Below are 6,000 nucleotides of genomic sequence, written 5' to 3' on the forward strand. Positions count from 1 at the left end.
ATTTTTATGGCGCCACAAGGGTTCTGCAGCGCCTAACAAAGTGCATAAATGAGCATAGGAAGAAAAGAGTGACTTACACAGTACAATACAACTCAGGACAAGAACATGGCATATAAACATTTCTGTATCAGTGACCATAGCAGCAGGGTGTCAGAAAGCAAGGCTTAGGTGTATGGAGTAGATGATGTTATTAGTGTGGGAAGGAGAAGCACGTGAGGCAAGAGGGCCCTGCTCGTGAGAGCTTACATTTTAAAGAGGAGGGGCAGACAGACAGGGGTGACACAGATTGGGAAGACAGTGAGCGTGGAGTGGTGGGTTAGGATGAGAGTTGAATGGCTTTGCATCTTGAGAGTCCAGATTAAGTTTTGTATTGAAATGATGAGTCTGATAGGGAGAGAGTTCCAGAAGTAGGGAGCAGCACACGCAAAATCTTGAAGGCAGGAGTGGAAAGAAGTAACCAGTTGGGAGCAGAGTTCGTGGCACGAAGAGGGCGGACGGGAGTGTGAAGGGAGATGAGGGCAGAGGTGTAACTGGGAGAGGTGTGTAGGAGAGACAGACTTATACCCCTTTTCCACTAGCTGTTTTTACCCGTGTTTTTGCACGGGGGCGCGCATCGACACAGATTTTTAGTAGGTGGAAACGGGTCAACACGGGTTGAGTGACCCGGGAATCCAACCCGGCTATTTACCTGGGTAGAACACGGTAATGACACGGATAGCGGTGCAGTGGAAACGGTCATTACACGTGTTTTCAGACCCGAGTAATGCTCTGAGACGCTGATTGGCTGCTTCTGGGGCACTGGAAGATGATGTCATCCCTGGGAGACACGCTGGGCACATGCAGGCACCGCAGCAGCAAACAACACTACGCTGGGCACATGCAGGCATTGAGGCAGCTTGCAAACAAAACACTCTGAAGTCGCGCTGGGTACATACAGATATTTTTATTGCAGCAGCTTCCAAACAAACAGACAATATACAGCAGCAGAAGCTCCAGCACAGCAACATGGCTAGCCATACCTGGTCAGACACAGAGATCAAAGAGCTGCTTAATATTCAGGGAGAGGAAGAAATAAGAAGGCAGGTGACTGGAACAGTTAAGGATGCTATCGTCTACAAGAACATATCCCTTATGCTGGCAGAAAGGGGCATATAAAAAACCCAGCAACAAGTCGTTAACAAATTGAAGGCACTACGCAGACAATTCACCAAAGTACACGACCATAACCGCAAGAAAAGTGGTGCTGGGCGTATGGAATAGCCATATTATGACCTATGCTATAGTGTCTTCGGCAAAACTGCGATAACAAATCCCATAGCACTATCGTCATCCAGCTCTGCCAGTCGCCAGATGTCAGTCGACGAGGACTGTGACGAAACACAGCACAGCCTTCCCAGCTCACAATGCAGCCCATCATCCCCGCTGCTTATATCGGACAGCAGTTTCGAAGACTCGACCGTCAATGATGATTCCATCAGTGCCACTATTGAGGACGTACCACAGTCTCAGGCGGAGACGTCGCAACCCCCCAAGACCACGACTTTGCGCTCAAATAGTAAGTATTACCATTACAAATACAGTTGCAGCAGTCCCTAAATGTAAAGGCATGGTAATGTTGCAGAGTATAGCTAGTGTGCAGGTGGGAGAAGGCCACAAACACGTATATGCTACCACTGCTATTTGTTAATAGAATCATGGTAATGTTGCAGAGTATAGCTAGTGTGCAGGTGCGAGAAGGCCACAAACACGTATATGCTACCACTGCTATTTTTTTTATAGAATCATGGTAATGTTGCAGAGTATAGCTAGTGTGCAGGTGGGAGAAGGCCACAAACACGTATATGCTACCACTGCTATTTTTTAATAGAATCATGGTAATGTTGCACTTGCAGAGTATAGCTAGTGTGCAGGTGGGAGAAGGCCACAAACACGTATATGCTACCACTGCTATTTTTATATTGTTGCTTACATTCTGTTTCATCTCCTTCACAGTCTACAACGTTCCACAGCGGAAAAAGAAACTGAACAAAACAGAACAAACGGTCAAAGCAATGAAGTCCATTATCGTGGATCACCTGCGTGAGGCAGATAGTGAGCTCAATGCCCAGGAAGATGCACGTCTTGAGAGATTTCTTGCGTCAGAAAAAGAAATGCATCAAACTTTTATGAGGCAGTTAATGACCATGCATGATAGGCAGATGACATTTTTTGAACGCACGTTTGCACGTACCATAGGGAATACCACACAAACACAACAGCAAGACACAGCCTACCCACAGCACCCATATGGTCCATACAACTATGAGCCTCCCTCAAATCCCCCAACACAAATCCCGCAATCCTCAGAATTTCGGGTATATAGACAACTGCCTTAGAGCAGCGGGTTATAAAACAATGTTTGTGTTTTAAGGTTCTGTTTGCACTGTATCCTCAACCCTGATACCTACAAATGCAAACATTATTTTGATTTTACAGAGTGCCCTGTTGGCACTTTAAACTTTTATATTGTTACCTCAGAAAATGGGCAGTGGGATCCAGATATTGGGGCTACCTTTTTATATTGTTACCTCAGGAAATGTGCGGCAGTGCGATCCAAATATTGGGGGTAACCCGATACCTGCCAAACCAAACATTAGGGTTTTTTTTTTACAGAGTGCCCTGTTTGCACTTTACACTTTTACCTCAGGGCAGGTGTCTTCACCATGTGGCCCTCTAGCTGTTGTGGAAACACATAGCAACACATGCTGGTACATGTTGTTCCACAACAGCTGGAGGGACACATGTTAAAGACCCCTTGCGTTATGTGGAATTTTACATGTTTGCACTTAAATATTTTATAATGTTACCTCAGAAAATGTGGGCAGTGTGATCCAAATATTGGGGGTAACCCGATACCTGCCAAACCAAACATTAGGGTTTTTTTTTTACAGAGTGCCCTGTTTGCACTTTACACTTTTACCTCAGGGCAGGTGTCTTCACCATGTGGCCCTCTAGCTGTTGTGGAAACACATAGCAACACATGCTGGTACATGTTGTTCCACAACAGCTGGAGGGACACATGTTGAAGACCCCTTGCGTTATGTAGAATTTTACAGTGACATGTTTGCACTTAAATATTTTATATTGTTACCTCAGAAAATGTGTGCCAACTGTTTAAAAGAAAAAATATAATAACAACTTTTGAACCAAATTTTTATAACTGAAAAACGAAATAAACAAAAATTGTTTGCACACAAAAACTTCTCTGTCTTCTCTACTGCAACATTGTTTGAAGATTAGCTGCAATGGTGGCCCTTATGCACTCGCTGGCAGCGTCATGCCCCCCCACCAAGCCTGGTGCATCATGTACAGCGACCCCCGCCCCATGATCATGTATATTCCACTCGGGGAGAAAGTTTTCCTTTTGAATCTCACATATGTTATGGAGAATGCAGCAGGCCGCTACTATATCTGGCATTATTTTCAAGTCCACATCATTCCTCTTCATGAGGCAGCGCCAGCGTCCTTTTAAACGCCCAAACGCATTCTCCACTGCCATACGGGCCGAACTTAGGGCAGGGGTATATGATGTCTGTTCGGGGGATAAGTGAACATGCTGGGTGTAGCCCTTCATTAGCCAGCGCTGTAATGGGTATGCTGCATCACCAATGAGATGGACCGGGATGTCCACACCATGTACGATCACCGATTTCTGTTAATAAAACATTAATATTATTACAGGGGTAAAACTTGACTATTGGTTTATGGGCAAACATTTCAGTTTAAGTAGTAAATAATCTTACCTCTCGAGGGAAAAGCCATCCACCAAGCTTGTCCTCAGCAATACTGTAAAGATCGGAGTTGGCGAGAACCCTTGCATCATGTGACCGTCCGGGCCACCCTATGAAGACATCTGTGAAACTAAAAATAAAGGTTTATGCATTATCATAAAACAGGCCAAGCCTATTTCAAACACATTAGTGAAACAGTGCTTACCAGTATTTGTGGTCCACTACCGCTTGCAGAACAATGGAATGCCAACCCTTACGATTGTAATAGTCTGCTGGGTTGTCACGGGGGGCGATGATGGGGATGTGGGTCCCATCTATGGCACCAGCACACTGTGGGTAGCCACGCTTCTTAAACCCTTTTTATAGTCGCTGTCCTTGTGGCAAGGAAATAAAGCGATGGTACATGGTATCCAGCAATGCCCGCGTGACCTGGTAGACAATCTTGCAGACCGTGCCAATCCCTACTCCAAATAAACTGGAAACTGTGCGATACTCTCCAGGGGTAGCATACCACCAGAGAGCAATCGCTAATCTCCTGGCTGGCTCAATGGGCTTACGGAACCTGGTGGTCTGCATGGTTATTGCGGGGGACAGTAGTTCCAAAACATACTCGAATGTAGCGGGAGACATCCTGAAGTTTGCCATCCACTGCTCCTCCTGATATGCTAGAATAGTCTGCATGAATGCTTCCCCATGTCTGCGATCTCTCATCCACATTCTTCGGCTTGGTGTACAGTTCATTGTTATGAGAGAAATAACAACAGTGGATGATATACGCGCTCTCCTCCTTTTCAAATATTTGCGTCGATAGGTAGCCTTCTCTGCAAAGAATTGAGCTCTCCTTCTCCAGCTCTGCAGTAGGTAGCACAAGGTGAAAAGCTGCATCAAGCTGTCTGTAGCAGAAAGTAGAGATGAGCGCCTGAAATTTTTCGGGTTTTGTGTTTTGGTTTTGGGTTCGGTTCCGCGGCCGTGTTTTGGGTTCGAACGCGTTTTGGCAAAACCTCACCGAATTTTTTTTGTCGGATTCGGGTGTGTTTTGGATTCGGGTGTTTTTTTCAAAAAACACTAAAAAACAGCTTAAATCATAGAATTTGGGGGTCATTTTGATCCCAAAGTATTATTAACCTCAAAAACCATAATTTACACTCATTTTCAGTCTATTCTGAATACCTCACACCTCACAATATTATTTTTAGTCCTAAAATTTGCACCGAGGTCGCTGTGTGAGTATGATAAGCGACCCTAGTGGCCGACACAAACACCGGGCCCATCTAGGAGTGGCACTGCAGTGTCACGCAGGATGTCCCTTCCAAAAAAACCCTCCCCAAACAGCACATGACGCAAAGAAAAAAAGAGGCGCAATGAGGTAGCTGTGTGAGTAAGATTAGCGACCCTAGTGGCCGACACAAACACTGGGCCCATCTAGGAGTGGCACTGCAGTGTCACGCAGGATGGCCCTTCCAAAAAACCCTCCCCAAACAGCACATGACGCAAAGAAAAAAAGAGGCGCAATGAGGTAGCTGTGTGAGTAAGATTAGCGACCCTAGTGGCCGACACAAACACCGGGCCCATCTAGGAGTGGCACTGCAGTGTCACGCAGGATGTCCCTTCCAAAAAACCCTCCCCAAACAGCACATGACGCAAAGAAAAAAAGAGGCGCAATGAGGTAGCTGTGTGAGTAAGATTAGCGACCCTAGTGGCCGACACAAACACCTGGCCCATCTAGGAGTGGCACTGCAGTGTCACGCAGGATGTCCCTTCCAAAAAACCCTCCCCAAACAGCACATGACGCAAAGAAAAAAAGAGGCGCAATGAGGTAGCTGACTGTGTGAGTAAGATTAGCGACCCTAGTGGCCGACACAAACACCGGGCCCATCTAGGAGTGGCACTGCAGTGTCACGCAGGATGGCCCTTCCAAAAAAACCCTCCCCAATCAGCACATGATGCAAAGAAAAAGAAAAGAAAAAAGAGGTGCAAGATGGAATTGTCCTTGGGCCCTCCCACCCACCCTTATGTTGTATAAACAAAACAGGACATGCACACTTTAACCAACCCATCATTTCAGTGACAGGGTCTGCCACACGACTGTGACTGATATGACGGGTTGGTTTGGACCCCCCCCAAAAAAGAAGCAATTAATCTCTCCTTGCACAAACTGGCTCTACAGAGGCAAGATGTCCACCTCATCTTCACCCTCCGATATATCACCGTGTACATCCCCCTCCTCACA

At 46.1% G+C, this 6,000-nt stretch overlaps 1 long non-coding RNA gene across 1 annotated transcript in view; it reads left to right on the top strand.

Moving 5' to 3' along the window:
• The window catches only part of LOC134947419 (uncharacterized), a 310,779-nt gene extending 307,603 nt beyond the window's left edge, over positions 1–3,176 (top strand). The window contains exon 4 of the long non-coding RNA XR_010182549.1: positions 1,993–3,176. This is a non-coding gene — a long non-coding RNA (uncharacterized LOC134947419). The remainder of the gene's footprint in view (positions 1–1,992) is intronic.
• Positions 3,177–6,000: the final 2,824 nt, after the last annotated feature.

Source organism: Pseudophryne corroboree, chromosome 8 (assembly GCF_028390025.1).
Source record: "Pseudophryne corroboree isolate aPseCor3 chromosome 8, aPseCor3.hap2, whole genome shotgun sequence".
Lineage (NCBI taxonomy): Eukaryota > Metazoa > Chordata > Amphibia > Anura > Myobatrachidae > Pseudophryne > Pseudophryne corroboree.